The sequence below is a fragment of the Vigna unguiculata genome, chromosome 8 (assembly GCF_037176805.1).
Source record: "Vigna unguiculata cultivar grain cowpea cultivar isolate G323 ecotype 2 chromosome 8, ASM3717680v1, whole genome shotgun sequence".
Classification (NCBI taxonomy): Eukaryota; Viridiplantae; Streptophyta; class Magnoliopsida; order Fabales; family Fabaceae; genus Vigna; species Vigna unguiculata.
Window position 1 is genome coordinate 27,970,224 of NC_140799.1, and position 17,510 is coordinate 27,987,733.

Below are 17,510 nucleotides of genomic sequence, written 5' to 3' on the forward strand. Positions count from 1 at the left end.
TTATACCATTAACCACATTTATTCTCCACTCTTCTAGTTATCCAATTTCATCTCTCTCCATTAATTCCTTTACACCATTTCATGTCCACTAACTATCATAACAACCAGCCCGAACCAACCCAACTCAAAACCCCAAAACGCCACTAGTGCAACGCTACCGCCTGACGGTAACCTGTCTTCCGCTAGGCGGTGTGTAAGACCCGGGAAGAATTAATTAATTAAATAATCAATTAATTAATAAATTCAGGTAGAAGGCGCCTTTGTGGCATTAATTGTTATTTAATGTGACGTGGAAAAGTACTAGCTCAAGTGGTTGAGAGTACTTTGATTGTGTGAAAGGACTTGGGTTTGAGTCCTATGTATGCCAATTATGTGTTGTTATTTTATGATTTATTTTTAATAATATGTAGGAGTATGGAAATTGTAATGTAAACTTTTGTTGAATTGTGTATATCACCAAAGGTGAATTGGCATAGTGGTTGTGCTTTGGCATTGTGAGTAGAGGGTCACGAGTTCAAACCTTAGTAGACAGAACTTAACCTTTATTTTTACTAAATCTGGTTTGGAGTGAATGTGGAAAGGTAGAGAACCTAGCAGAATGGGGTAGCCAAGAGGGTTGGAAAATTTACCAAATAATTAACATTGAAGAGGAATTAAAACCCACAAAGCCCAAATTCGTTTTATTTTTTAAAACCATCTTAAAGGCAACTATAAAAGCCAAAATTTAGGTAAAGGGAAGGGTTTTGGCATTGTGGTGGACTGTTATAGTGAGAAGCACGAATTTGAGAGTGTGAGTGGAGTTGTGGGTGTGCAAGGGGTAGACCAAGAGGGAGAGTGCGAATCAAGAATTTTATCTTCTCAATTTTTGACCACTATTTCCGAGTTATGGGAGTTGTCCTTGTGCGTTTGAATTAACTGATATGTGTTTTTGGTTTTGGGCTATTGTTGTTTCAATTGGTTTTGTGTTCATGAAATTTGTGTCATCTATGTTGTAATTGGGGGTGCTGGTTGGGGTTTGTTTACACCTACACGATTAATATTATATGATTAGGAGGGGGATTTCATATGGAATGTGGCACTGTTGAATTTGGATGCGATGTAGGCGTTTCATATGGGTGGAAATCATGATTCAAAAGGTTGTTGATATGTTAATGTGTTGGTATTGATTGAATGCTATTGTGGTATATTTTTGGGACTGGTTTGGTATGGTTTCGAATGGTTTGTGTGCGTAAACAGAGGGAAACTCTACAAGTCTCACCCAAGCGAGTTTATCTCGTCTAAGCGAGAGTTGCAGCACCTCATTTTTGGTTCTGTTTTACGCTTCTCGCCAAGGCGAATGGGTTTTGGTTTGGGCGACGGACACTCTCGCCTAGGCGAGAGTGGCTCGCCTAAGCGAGATCGCAAGGAAGTGTGCGCATGTTGAGTGCTACTTCTCGTTCAGGCGAGGGGTTTAGGGTGTTGAGCGAGCATGATCTCGCTCAAGCGAGACGACTTCGCCTAAGCGAGATATCGTGGTCATGTGTGATGTCTTACGTGATTTGTAGCACAGGCGAGGTTTGGGTGTGGTTTTGGGCGAATGTGTGGCTCTCCCAGGCGAGGGGATCTCGCCTAAGCGAGATAACGTGATGTTGTGGCTGTTATAAGCTCGCCCAAGCGAGGTGAACTAGCCGAAGCGAAGCAGATGGCTTAGCTTGGGCGGGAGTCCCTGGCTTAAGCGGGTTTATGTGAATTTCTCATGTTTATGTGAACTTGTGTGTGTGATATGACTACTTTTCCTAAGTATAGAAAGTATAGACATGTGTAGTGATGTTTTGGGCTTGAAGGACTAAGTCCAAATAGGGGTCTGGGATGTGCTTGATTGTTGGACACATGATGGGCATGGAACTGGTTGAGTTCCCGTCGGCTACTAATGGGCGAGGAGTCCTTAGTGTGGTGATTGCATGTGTCGGGCGCACGATGGGCAAGTAACTGTTATGTTCCCGTCGGCTACTATTGGGCGAGGAGTCCATAGTATCGTGATTGCGTGCGTGCCAGGGTCCAAGTATGAGACTTGGATGTTTTACTACAAACGAGGAGTCTGTAGGGCAGGACTATGAGCGGGATAGGCTCATAGGGTTGGACCACAAATTAGTTAGTTTCGTGGGAGCATAAGGAAGTCCCAAGACCTAGTACATGTATATGACTCATGAAGGACTATAAGGTCATGGTTAGGTTATTTGAAAAGCATGAAATATAATTTATGTTATTTTGGGATGGGCGACATATTTAATTCATGTATATGTTTATATATTGTGCATAACTCACCCTATCTCTGTGTGTGTGGCGATGATCGAATAATTTGTTATCCGAGAGTAGATGATTTGACAGGTGAGCCAGGAGATGCTTAGAGACGGAGAGCATGGGCTACTTGGGCTTTTGAAAGCATTTTTATTTTTGGATTTTGATGTAACTTTAATTATGCTGGACTTTATTAACTTTTGTATAGAACGATAGTGAACTTTTGTACGATGTTACGGTTACTATCTTTGTTTTGAATTTCCGAGTTTACAGGAAATAGTTTCATAATAAATGTGGTATTTATTCTATTTCAGTATTTATTTATTAAATATTAGTAATATCACTTAGGGATATTACATAGGCCAAGACATTTTTTCTCGTTATAAACAGATTAAGAGACAAACGCCTAATGATAGATCATAGTTTGACAGGTTGGGCATGACAAGTGGTCCATAGATCGTTGTTCACAACCTCGGCCTTCAAGCTTAGGATACGTTATACAACCGTAACAAAGACGAGTTGTAGATCAACTCTAAGGGAACCAATGGTAATCTAGAAACAAATTCTCACTAGTTTCAATTTCTTTGATTGGAATTTATATTTCTTGTTTCTTTAGATATTCCACACGTAAAGTGATAATACTTTTTGTATTTATTTAATAAACCAGTAAAATATTATGGTGGAAAGGATATTTCTAATAAAGGGAAGGCAAAAACTGTCCAAATATACAACTCGTTTATGGTAATGTGCAACAAAGTTATATGAGTGAAAAATTAATAATGGTAAATTTTAGAATAGTGCAATGCTTTCATGAAGAAAATAATTTAAACACTGGATTAAGCACTTTCACATTAAAGCATTAGCGATAGCACACCAGGATAACTTCAAAAACTGAAACCCGGGTTCAACTCCTTACTGCGAAATTACATTTTAGAAATTATTATTCTTTTTTTGTAATGCGTTTTGCCCAATAGTTTGTAAAATATGCGTTGAAAATACAAAACCTTTATTTTATTGCCTTATTTAATGTTTGACTAAAACTAGGAAAAATATCAAATAAATAACCATTACGAAGAATCAAAATTGGTCTATTCTTACAACTATTTTTTTAATCTTTGAACACCAGAAAGCTATACGCAATATGTTTAGGGTTAAAAAAATATATGAATTTTTCTTTGAATAAAAAATAAAGTTCTTTCATTGTTTTCTGGTGTCACGAGTTTTTATATTTTTCTATCAATTTAACCATTTAGAAATGATGATTAATCGACTCTTAATTTTATTATTCACAAAATACATCGAAATTTAACTTTTAATTTGTCAAATAATAATCTTTCGTGTTATGTGCTCATGTAGCTTGGTAAGCTTACTTGATAACATTGTTTTCCACCTCTATAGTCGAAAGTAATTAAAGAATTTGAGGGACAACACATTGATTGATATGACACTCTTATCCGTAAAAGTTTTGTGTCTTCCATAACACGCAAGAAATTATTTCTAATAAGATAAGCAGACACATCGAGGACATGCAACTCGTGGTACACCTCACAATTTCGGTCGAGTTTCACAAGTCACCATTTGATACTCCCGTTTCACTTAAATCGTTGAATGTCGACGCCAAACATGTAGGCCAAGACTTGTTTTTCTCGTTTTAAACAGATTAAGATATAAACGCCTAATTATAGATCATGGTTTGACAGGTTGGGCGTGACAAGTGGTCCACATATCGTTGTTCGCAACCTCGGCCTTCAAGCTTAGGATAAGTTATACAACGGTAACAAAGAACAGTTGTAGATCAACTCTAAGGAAACCAATGGTATTCTAGACACAAATTCTCACTAGTTTCAATTTCTTTGATTGCAATTTATATTTCTTGTTTCTTTAGATATTCCACACGTAAAGTAATAATATTTTTTGTATTTATTTAATAAACCACAAAAATATTATGGTGGAAAGGATATTTCTGATAAAGGGAAGGCAAAAACTGTCCAAATATACAACTCGTTTGTGGTAATGTGCAAGAAAGTTATATGAGTGAAAAATTAAAAATGGTAAATTTTAGCCTAGTGCAATGCTTTCATGTAGAAAATAATTTCAACAATTGATTATGCACTTTAACATCAAAGCATCCGCAGTAGCACACCCGGTTAATTTCAAAAATTGAAATCCGAGTTCAACTCCCGGCTGTGCAATTACATTTTAGAAATTATTATTCTTTTTTTGTAATGTGTTTTGCACATTAGTTTGTAAAATATGCGTTGAAAATATAAAACCTTTATTTTATTGCCTTATTTAATGTTTGACTACAACTAGAAAAAATATCAAATAAATAACCATTACGAAGAAACAAAATTGGTCTATTTTTACAACTATTTTTTTAGTCGTTGAACCCCATAAAGCTATAGGTAATATGTTTAGGCTTAAAAAAAATATACGAATTTTTCTTTGAATAAAAAAAAAGTTCTTTTATTGTCTTCTCGTGTCACGAGTTTTTATATTTTTCTATCAATGTAACCATTTAGAAATGATGATTAATCGACTCTTAATTTTATTATTCACAAAATACATCGAAAGTTAACTTTTAATTTGTCAAATAATAATCCTTCGTGTTATGTGCTCATGTAGCTTGGTAAGCTTACTTGATAACATTGTGTTCCACCTCTATAGTCGAAAGTAATTAAAGAATTTGAGGTACAACATATTGATTGATATCACACTCTTATCTGTACAAGTGTTGTGTCTTCCATAACACGCAAGAAATTATTTAAAATAAGATAAGCACACACATCGAGGACACACAACTCGTAGTACACCTCACAATTTCGGTCGAGTTTCACGAGTCACCATTTGATACTCCCGTTTCTTATAAGTCGTTGAATGTCCACGTCAAACATGTAGGCCAAGACTTTTTTTCTCGTTATAAACATATTAGGAGACAAACGCCTAATTATACATCATGGTTAGACAGGTTGGGCAAGACAAGTCGTCCACAGATCGTTGTTCGCAACCTCGGCCTTCAACCTTAGGATAAGTTATACAACCGTAACAAAGACGAGTTGTAGATCAACTCTAAGGGAACCAATGGTAATCTAGACACAAATTCTCACTAGTTTCAATTTCTTTGATTAGAGTTTATATTTCTTGTTTCTTTAGATATTCCACACCTAAAGTGATAATATTTTTTGTATTTATTTAATAAACCACAAAAATATTATGGTGGAAAGGATATTTCTGATAAAGGGCAGGCAAAAACAGTCCAAATATACAACTCGTTTGTGGTAATGTGCAACAAAGTTATATGAGTGAAAAATTAAAAATGGTAAATTTTAGCCTAGTGCAATGCTTTCATGTAGAACATAATTGAAATAATTTATTATGCACTTTAACATCAAAGCATCCGCAGTAGCACACCAGGTTAATTTCACAAATTGAAAGCGGGTTCAACTCCCGGCTGCGGAATTACATTTTAGAAATTATTATTCTTTTTTTGTAATGCGTTTTGCACATTAGTTTGTAAAATATGCGTTGAAAATATAAAACCTTTATTTTATTGCCTTATTTAATGTTTGACTACAACTAGGAAAAATATCAAATAAATAACCGTTACGAAGAAACAAAATTGGTCTATTTTTACAACTATTTTTTTAGTCTTTGAACCCCAGAAAGCTATAGGCAATATGTTTAGGCTTAAAAAAAATATACGAATTTTTCTTTGAATCAAATATAAAGTTCTTTTATTGTCTTCTCGTGTCACGAGTTTTTATATTTTTCTATCAATTTAACCATTTAGAAATGATGATTAATCGACTCTTAATTTTATTATTCACAAAATACATCAAAAGTTAACTTTTAATTTGTCAAATAATAATCTTTCGTGTTATGTACTCATGTAGCTTGGTAAGCTTACTTGATAACATTGTGTTCCACCTCTATAGTCGAAAGTAATTAAAGAATTTGAGGTAGAACACATTGATTGATATCACACTCTTATCTGTACAAGTGTTGTGCCTTCTATAACACGCAAGAAGTTATTTCTAATAACATAAGCACACACATCGAGGACACACAACTCGTCAAACACCTCACAATTTCGTTCAGGTTTCACAGGTCACCATGTGATACTCCCGTTTCTCTAAAGTCGTTGAATTTCGACGTCAAACATGTAGGCCAAGACTTTTTTTCTCGTTATAAACATATTAGGAGACAAACGTCTAATTATAGATCGTGGTTGGACAGGTTGGGTAAGACAAGTCGTCCACAAATCGTTGTTCGCAACCTCAGCCTTCAAGCTTAGGATAAGTTATACAACCGTAACAAAGACGAGTTGTAGATCAACTCTAAGGGAACCAATGGTAATCTAGACACAAATTCTCACTAGTTTCAATTTCTTTGATTGGAGTTTATATTTCTTGTTTCTTTAGGTATTCCACACGTAAAGTGATAGTATTTTTTGTATTTATTTAATAAACCACAAAAATATTATAGTGGAAAGGATATTTTTGATAAAGGGAATAATAAAACTGTCCAAATATCCAACTCGTTTGTGGTAATGTGCAACAAAGTTATATGAGAGAAAAATTAAAAATGGTAAATTTTAGCCTAGTGCAATGCTTTCATGTAGAAAATAATTTAAATAATTGATTATGCACCTTAATTAAAGCATCCGCAGTAGCACACCAGGTTAATTTCACAAATTGAAAGCTGGGTTCAACTCCCGGCTGCGGAATTACATTTTAGAAATTATTATTCTTTTTTTGTAATGCGTTTTGCACATTAGTTTGTAAAATATGCGTTGAAAATATAAAACCTTTATTTTATTGCCTTATTTAATGTTTGACTACAACTAGGAAAAATATCAAATAAATAACCGTTACGAAGAAACAAAATTGGTCTATTTTTACAACTATTTTTTTAGTCTTTGAACCCCAGAAAGCTATAGGCAATATGTTTAGGCTTAAAAAAAATATACGAATTTTTCTTTGAATCAAATATAAAGTTCTTTTATTGTCTTCTCGTGTCACGAGTTTTTATATTTTTCTATCAATTTAACCATTTAGAAATGATGATTAATCGACTCTTAATTTTATTATTCAAAAAATACATCAACAGTTAACTTTTAATTTGTCAAATAATAATCTTTCGTGTTATGTACTCATGTAGCTTGGTAAGCTTACTTGATAACATTGTGTTCCACCTCTATAGTCGAAAGTAATTAAAGAATTTGAGGTAGAACACATTGATTGATATCACACTCTTATCTGTACAAGTGTTGTGCCTTCTATAACACGCAAGAAATTATTTCTAATAACATAAGCACACACATCGAGGACACACAACTCGTCAAACACCTCACAATTTCGTTCAGGTTTCACAGGTCACCATGTGATACTCCCGTTTCTCTAAAGTCGTTGAATTTCGACGTCAAACATGTAGGCCAAGACTTTTTTTCTCGTTATAAACATATTAGGAGACAAACGTCTAATTATAGATCGTGGTTGGACAGGTTGGGTAAGACAAGTCGTCCACAAATCGTTGTTCGCAACCTCAGGCTTCAAGCTTAGGATAAGTTATACAACCGTAACAAAGACGAGTTGTAGATCAACTCTAAGGGAACCAATGGTAATCTAGACACAAATTCTCACTAGTTTCAATTTCTTTGATTGGAGTTTATATTTCTTGTTTCTTTAGGTATTCCACACGTAAAGTGATAATATTTTTTGTATTTATTTAATAAACCACAAAAATATTATAGTGGAAAGGATATTTTTGATAAAGGGAATAATAAAACTGTCCAAATATCCAACTCGTTTGTGGTAATGTGCAACAAAGTTATATGAGAGAAAAATTAAAAATGGTAAATTTTAGCCTAGTGCAATGCTTTCATGTAGAAAATAATTTAAATAATTGATTATGCACCTTAATTAAAGCATCCGCAGTAGCACACCAGGTTAATTTCACAAATTGAAAGCTGGGTTCAACTCCCGGCTGCGGAATTACATTTTAGAAATTATTATTCTTTTTTTGTAATGCGTTTTGCACATTAGTTTGTAAAATATGCGTTGAAAATATAAAACCTTTATTTTATTGCCTTATTTAATGTTTGACTACAACTAGGAAAAATATCAAATAAATAACCGTTACGAAGAAACAAAATTGGTCTATTTTTACAACTATTTTTTTAGTCTTTGAACCCCAGAAAGCTATAGGCAATATGTTTAGGCTTAAAAAAAATATACGAATTTTTCTTTGAATCAAAAATAAAGTTCTTTTATTGTCTTCTCGTGTCACGAGTTTTTATATTTTTCTATCAATTTAACCATTTAGAAATGATGATTAATCAACTCTTAATTTTATTATTCACAAAATACATCAAAAGTTAACTTTTAATTTGTCAAATAATAATCTTTCGTGTTATGTGCTCATGTAGCTTGGTAAGCTTACTTGATAACATTGTGTTCCACCTCTATAGTCGAAAGTAATTAAAGAATTTGAGGTAGAACACATTGATTGGTATCACACTCTTATCTGTACAAGTGTTGTGCCTTCTATAACACGCAAGAAATTATTTCTAATAAGATAAGCACACACATCGAGGACACACAACTCGTCAAACACCACACAATTTCATTCAAGTTTCACAGGTCACCATGTGATACTCCCGTTTCTCTAAAGTCATTGAATTTCGACGTCAAACATGTAGGCCAAGACTTTTTTTCTCGTTATAAACATAATAGCAGACAAACGCCTAATTATAGATCACGGTTAGACAGGTTGGGCAAGACAAGTCGTCCATAGATAGTTGTTCGCAACCTCGACCTTCAAGCTTAGGATAAGTTATACAACCGTAACAAAGAGAAGTTGTAGATCAACTCTAAGGGAACCAATGGTAATCTAGACACAAATTCTCACTAGTTTCAATTTCTTTGATTGGAGTTTATATTTCTTGTTTCTTTAGGTATTCCACACGTAAAGTGATAATATTTTTTGTATTTATTTAATAAACCACAAAAATATTATAGTGGAAAGGATATTTTTGATAAAGGGAATAATAAAACTGTCCAAATATCCAACTCGTTTGTGGTAATGTGCAACAAAGTTATATGAGAGAAAAATTAAAAATGGTAAATTTTAGCCTAGTGCAATGCTTTCATGTAGAAAATAATTTAAATAATTGATTATGCACCTTAACATCAAAGCATCCGCAGTAGCACACCAGGTTAATTTCACAAATTGAAAGCTGGGTTCAACTCCCGGTTACGGAATTTCATTTTAGAAATTATTATTCTTTTTTTGTAATGCGTTTTGCACATTAGTTTGTAAAATATGCGTTGAAAATATAAAACCTTTATTTTATTGCCTTATTTAATGTTTGACTACAACTAGGGAAAATATCAAATAAATAACCGTTACGAAGAAACAAAATTGGTCTATTTTTACAACTATTTTTTTAGTCTTTGAACCCCAGAAAGCTATAGGCAATATGTTTAGGCTTAAAAAAAATATACGAATTTTTCTTTGAATCAAAAATAAAGTTCTTTTATTGTCTTCTCGTGTCACGAGTTTTTATATTTTTCTATCAATTTAACCATTTAGAAATGATGATTAATCGACTCTTAATTTTATTATTCACAAAATACATCAAAAGTTAACTTTTAATTTGTCAAATAATAATCTTTCGTGTTATGTGCTCATGTAGCTTGGTAAGCTTACTTGATAACATTGTGTTCCACCTCTATAGTCGAAAGTAATTAAAGAATTTGAGGTAGAACACATTGATTGATATCACACTCTTATCTGTACAAGTGTTGTGCCTTCTATAACACGCAAGAAATTATTTCTAATAAGATAAGCACACACATCGAGGACACACAACTCGTCAAACACCACACAATTTCTTTCAAGTTTCACAGGTCACCATGTGATACTCCCGTTTCTCTAAAGTTGTTGAATTTCGACATCAAACATGTAGGCCAAGACTTTTTTTCTCGTTATAAACATAATAGCAGACAAACGCCTAATTATAGATCACGGTTAGACAGGTTGGGCAAGACAAGTCGTCCATAGATAGTTGTTCGCAACCTCGACCTTCAAGCTTAGGATAAGTTATACAACCGTAACAAAGAGAAGTTGTAGATCAACTCTAAGGGAACCAATGGTAATCTAGACACAAATTCTCACTAGTTTCAATTTCTTTGATTGGAGTTTATATTTCTTGTTTCTTTAGGTATTCCACACGTAAAGTGATAATATTTTTTGTATTTATTTAATAAACCACAAAAATATTATAGTGGAAAGGATATTTTTTATAAAGGGAATAATAAAACTGTCCAAATATCCAACTCGTTTGTGGTAATGTGCAACAAAGTTATATGAGAGAAAAATTAAAAATGGTAAATTTTAGCCTAGTGCAATGCTTTCATGTAGAAAATAATTTAAATAATTGATTATGCACCTTAACATCAAAGCATCCGCAGTAGCACACCAGGTTAATTTCACAAATTGAAAGCTGGGTTCAACTCCCGGCTGCGGAATTGCATTTTAGAAATTATTATTCTTTTTTTGTAATGCGTTTTGCACATTAGTTTGTAAAATATGCGTTGAAAATATAAAACCTTTATTTTATTGCCTTATTTAATGTTTGACTACAACTAGGAAAAATATCAAATAAATAACCGTTACAAAGAAACAAAATTGGTCTATTTTTACAACTATTTTTTTAGTCTTTGAACCCCAGAAAGCTATAGGCAATATGTTTAGGCTTAAAAAAAATATACGAATTTTTCTTTGAATCAAAAATAAAGTTCTTTTATTGTCTTCTCGTGTCACGAGTTTTTATATTTTTCTATCAATTTAACCATTTAGAAATGATGATTAATCAACTCTTAATTTTATTATTCACAAAATACATCAAAAGTTAACTTTTAATTTGTCAAATAATAATCTTTCGTGTTATGTGCTCATGTAGCTTGGTAAGCTTACTTGATAACATTGTGTTCCACCTCTATAGTCGAAAGTAATTAAAGAATTTGAGGTAGAACACATTGATTGATATCACACTCTTATCTGTACAAGTGTTGTGCCTTCTATAACACGCAAGAAATTATTTCTAATAAGATAAGCACACACATCGAGGACACACAACTCGTCAAACACCACACAATTTCATTCAAGTTTCACAGGTCACCATGTGATACTCCTGTTTCTCTAAAGTCATTGAATTTCGACTTCAAACATGTAGGCCAAGACTTTTTTTCTCGTTATAAACATAATAGCAGATAAACGCCTAATTATAGATCACGGTTAGACAGGTTGGGCAAGACAAGTCGTCCATAGATAGTTGTTCGCAACCTCGACCTTCAAGCTTAGGATAAGTTATACAACCGTAACAAAGACAAGTTGTAGATCAACTCTAAGGGAACCAATGGTAATCTAGACACAAATTCTCACTAGTTTCAATTTCTTTGATTGGAGTTTATATTTCTTGTTTCTTTAGGTATTCCACACGTAAAGTGATAATATTTTTTGTATTTATTTAATAAACCACAAAAATATTATAGTGGAAAGGATATTTTTGATAAAGGGAATAATAAAACTGTCCAAATATCCAACTCGTTTGTGGTAATGTGCAACAAAGTTATATGAGAGAAAAATTAAAAATGGTAAATTTTAGCCTACTGCAATGCTTTCATGTAGAAAATAATTGAGATAATTTATTATGCACTTTAACATCAAAGCATCTGTAGTAGCAAACCAGGTTAATTTCACAAATTGAAATCCGGGTTCAACTCCCGGTTGCGGAATTACATTTTAGAAATTATTATTCTTTTTTTGTAATGCGTTTTGCACATTAGTTTGTAAAATATGCGTTGAAAATATAATACCTTTATTTTATTGCCTTATTTAATGTTTGACTACAACTAGGAAAAATATCAAATAAATAATCATTACGAAGAAACAAAATTCGTCTATTTTTACAACTATTTTTTTAGTCTTTGAACCCCAGAAAGCTATAGGCAATATGTTTAGGCTTAAATAATATATGAATTTTTCTTTGAATCAAAAATAAAGTTCTTTTATTGTCTTCTCGTGTCACGAGTTTTTATATTTTTCTATCAATTCAACTATTTAGAAATGATGATTAAGATAGTCTTAATTTTATTATTCACAAAATACATCGAAACTAAACTTTTAATTTGTCAAATAATAATCTTTCGTGTTATGTGCTCATGTAGCTTGGTAAGCCTACTTGATAACATTGTGTTCCACCTTTATATTCGAAAATATTTAAAGAATTTGAGGTACAACATATTGATTTTTATCACACTCTTATTCGAACAAGTGTTGTGTCTTCCATAATACACAAGAAATTATTTCTAATAGGATAAGTAGACACATCGAGGACACACAACTCGTCACACACCTCACAATTTCGTTCAAGTTTCACATGTCACCATGTGATACTCCCGTTTCTCTAAAGTCGTTGAATTTCGACGTCAAACATGTAGGCAAAGACTTTTTTTCTCGTGATAAACATATTAGCAGACAAACGCCTAATTATAGAACATGGTTTGATAGGTTGGGCAAGACAAGTCGTCCACAAATCGTTCTTTGCAACCTCAGCCTTCCAGCTTAAGATAAGTTATACAACCGTAACAAAGACAAGTTGTAGATCAACTCTAAGGGAACCAATGGTATTCTAGACACAAATTCTCACTAGTTTCAATTTCTTTGATTGCAATTTATATTTCTTGTTTCTTTAGATATTCCAAACGTAAAGTGATAATATTTTTTGTATTTATTTAATAAACCACAAAATTATTATGGTGGAAAGGATATTTCTTATAAAGGGAAGGCAAAAACTGTCCAAATATACAACTCGTTTGTGGTAATGTGCAACAAAGTTATATGAGTGAAAAATAAAAAATGGTAAATTTTAGCCGAGTACAATGCTTTCATGTAGAAAATAATTGAAATAATTGATTATGCACTTTAACATCAAAGCATCCGCAGTAGCACACTAGGTTAATTTCACAAATTGAAATCCGGGTTCAACTCCCGGCTGCGGAATTACATTTTAGAAATTATTATTCTTTTTTTGTAATGCGTTTTGCACATTAGTTTGTAAAATATGCGTTGAAAATATAAAACCTTTATTTTATTGCCTTATTTAATGTTTGACTACAACTAGGAAAAATATCAAATAATTAACTATTACGAAGAAACAAAATTGGTCTATTTTTACAACTATTTTTTTAGTCTTTGAACCCCAGAAAGTTATAGGCAATATGTTTAGGCTTAAAAAAATATATGAATTTTTCTTTGAATCAAAAATAAAGTTCTTTTATTGTCTTCTCGTGTCACGAGTTTTTATATTTTTCTATCAATTTAACCATTTAGAAATGATGATTAATCGACTCTTAATTTTATTATTCACAAAATACATCAAAAGTTAACTTTTAATTTGTCAAATAATAATCTTTCGTGTTATGTACTCATGTACCTTGGTAAGCTTACTTGATAACATTGTGTTCCACATCTATAGTCGAAAGTAATTAAAGAATTTGAGGTAGAACACATTGATTGATATCACACTCTTATCTGTACAAGTGTTGTGCCTTCTATAACACGCAAGAAATTATTTCTAATAACATAAGCACACACATCGAGGACACACAACTTGTCAAACACCTCACAATTTCGTTCAAGTTTCACAGGTCACCATATGATACTCCCGTTTCTCTAAAGTCGTTGAATTTCGACGTCAAACATGTAGGCCAAGACTTTTTTTCTCGTTATAAACATATTAGGAGACAAACGTCTAATTATAGATCGTGGTTGGACAGGTTGGGTAAGACAAGTCGTCCACAAATCGTTGTTCGCAACCTCAGCCTTCAAGCTTAGGATAAGTTATACAACCGTAACAAAGACGAGTTGTAGATCAACTCTAAGGGAACCAATGGTAATCTAGACACAAATTCTCACTAGTTTCAATTTCTTTGATTGGAGTTTATATTTCTTGTTTCTTTAGGTATTCCACACGTAAAGTGATAATATTTTTTGTATTTATTTAATAAACCACAAAAATATTATAGTGGAAAGGATATTTTTGATAAAGGGAATAATAAAACTTTCCAAATATCCAACTCGTTTGTGGTAATGTGCAACAAAGTTATATGAGAGAAAAATTAAAAATGGTAAATTTTAGCCTAGTGCAATGCTTTCATGTAGAAAATAATTTAAATAATTGATTATGCACCTTAACATCAAAGCATTCGCAATAGCACACCAGGTTAATTTCACAAATTGAAAGCTGGGTTCAACTCCCGGCTGCGGAATTACATTTTAGAAATTATTATTCTTTTTTTGTAATGCGTTTTGCACATTAGTTTGTAAAATATGCGTTGAAAATATAAAACCTTTATTTTATTGCCTTATTTAATGTTTGACTACAACTAGGAAAAATATCAAATAAATAACCGTTACGAAGAAACAAAATTGGTCTATTTTTACAACTATTTTTTTAGTCTTTGAACCCCAGAAAGCTATAGGCAATATGTTTAGGCTTAAAAAAAATATACGAATTTTTCTTTGAATCAAAAATAAAGTTCTTTTATTGTCTTCTCGTGTCACGAGTTTTTATATTTTTCTATCAATTTAACCATTTAGAAATGATGATTAATCGACTCTTAATTTTATTATTCACAAAATACATTAAAAGTTAACTTTTAATTTGTCAAATAATAATCTTTCGTGTTATGTGCTCATGTAGCTTGGTAAGCTTACTTGATAACATTGTGTTCCACCTCTAAAGTCGAAAGTAATTAAAGAATTTGAGGTAGAACACATTGATTGATATCACACTCTTATCTGTACAAGTGTTGTGCCTTCTATAACACGCAAGAAATTATTTCTAATAAGATAAGCACACACATCGAGGACACACAACTCGTCAAACACCACACAATTTCGTTCAAGTTTCACATGTCACCATGTGATACTCCCGTTTCTCTAAAGTCGTTGAATTTCGACGTCAAACATGTAGGCAAAGACTTTTTTTCTCGTGATAAACATATTAGCAGACAAACGCCTAATTATAGAACATGGTTTGATAGGTTGGGCAAGACAAGTCGTCCACAAATCGTTCTTTGCAACCTCAGCCTTCCAGCTTAAGATAAGTTATACAACCGTAACAAAGACAAGTTGTAGATCAACTCTAAGGGAACCAATGGTATTCTAGACACAAATTCTCACTAGTTTCAATTTCTTTGATTGCAATTTATATTTCTTGTTTCTTTAGATATTCCAAACGTAAAGTGATAATATTTTTTGTATTTATTTAATAAACCACAAAATTATTATGGTGGAAAGGATATTTCTTATAAAGGGAAGGCAAAAACTGTCCAAATATACAACTCGTTTGTGGTAATGTGCAACAAAGTTATATGAGTGAAAAATAAAAAATGGTAAATTTTAGCCGAGTACAATGCTTTCATGTAGAAAATAATTGAAATAATTGATTATGCACTTTAACATCAAAGCATCCGCAGTAGCACACCAGGTTAATTTCACAAATTGAAATTCGGGTTCAACTCCCGGCTGCGGAATTACATTTTAGAAATTATTATTCGTTTTTTGTAATGCTTGCACATTAGTTTGTAAAATAGGCGTTGAAAATATAAAACCTTTATTTTATTGCCTTATTTAATGTTTGACTACAACTAGGAAAAATATCAAATAATTAACTATTACGAAGAAACAAAATTGGTCTATTTTTACAACTATTTTTTTAGTCTTTGAACCCTAGAAAGCTATAGGCAATATGTTTAGGCTTAAGAAAATATATGAATTTTTCTTTGAATCAAAAATAAATTTCTCTTATTGTTTTCTCGTATCACGAGTTTTTATATTTTTCTCTCAATTTAACCATTTAGAAATGAGGATTAATTGACTTTTAATTTTACTATTCACAAAATACATCGAAAGTTAACTTTTAATTTGTCAAATAATAATCTTTCGTGTTATGTGCTCATGTAGCTTGGTAAGCTTACTTGATAACATTGTGTTCCACCTCTATAGTCGAAAGTAATTAAAGAATTTGAGGTACAACATATTGATTGATTTCATACTCTTATCTGTACAAGTGTTGTGCCTTCTATAACACGCAAGAAATTATTTCTAATAAGATAAGCACACATATCGAGGACACCCAACTCGTCGTCCACCTCACAATTTCGGTCATGTTTCACAAGTCACCATTTGATACTCCCGTTTCTTATAAGTCGTTGAATGTCAACGTCAAATATGTAGGCCAAGACCTTTTTTCTCGTTATAAACATATTAGGAGACAAATGCCTAATTATAGATCATGGTTAGACAGGTTGGGCAAGACAAGTCGTCCACAGATCGTTGTTCGCAACCTCGGCCTTCAAGCTTAGGATAAGTTATACAATCGTAACAAAGACGAGTTGTAGATAAACTCTAAGGGAACCAATGGTAATCTAGACACAAATTCTCACAAGTTTCAATTTCTTTGATTGCAATTTATATTTCTTGTTTCTTTAGATATTCCACACGTAAAGTGATAATATTTTTTGTATTTATTTAATAAACCACAAAAATATTATGGTGGAAAGGATATTTCTGATAAAGGGAAGGCAAAAATTGTCCAAATATACAACTCGTTTGTGGTAATGTGTAACAAAGTTATATGAGTGAAAAATTAAAAATGGTAAATTTTAGCTTAGTGCAATGCTTACAAATAGAAAATAATTGAAATCATTGAGTATGAACTTTAACATCAAAGCATCCGCAGTAGCACACCAGGATAATTTCACAAATTGAAATCCGGGTTCAACTCCCGGCTGTGGAATTACATTTTAGAAATTATTATTCTTTTTTTGTAATGCGTTTTGCACATTAGTTTGTAAAATATGCGTTGAAAATATAAAACCTTTATTTTATTGCCTTATTTAATGTTTGACTACAACTAGGAAAAATATCAAATAAATAACCATTACGAAGAAACAAAATTGGTCTATTTTTACAACTATTTTTTTAGTATTTGAACCCCAAAAAGCTATCGACAAAATGGTTAGGCTTAAAAAAATATATGAATTTTTCTTTGAATCAAAAATAAAGTTCTCTTATTGTTTTCTCGTGTCACGAGTTTTTATATTTTTCTATCAATTTAACCATTTAGAAATGAGGATTATTTGACTTTTAATTTTACTATT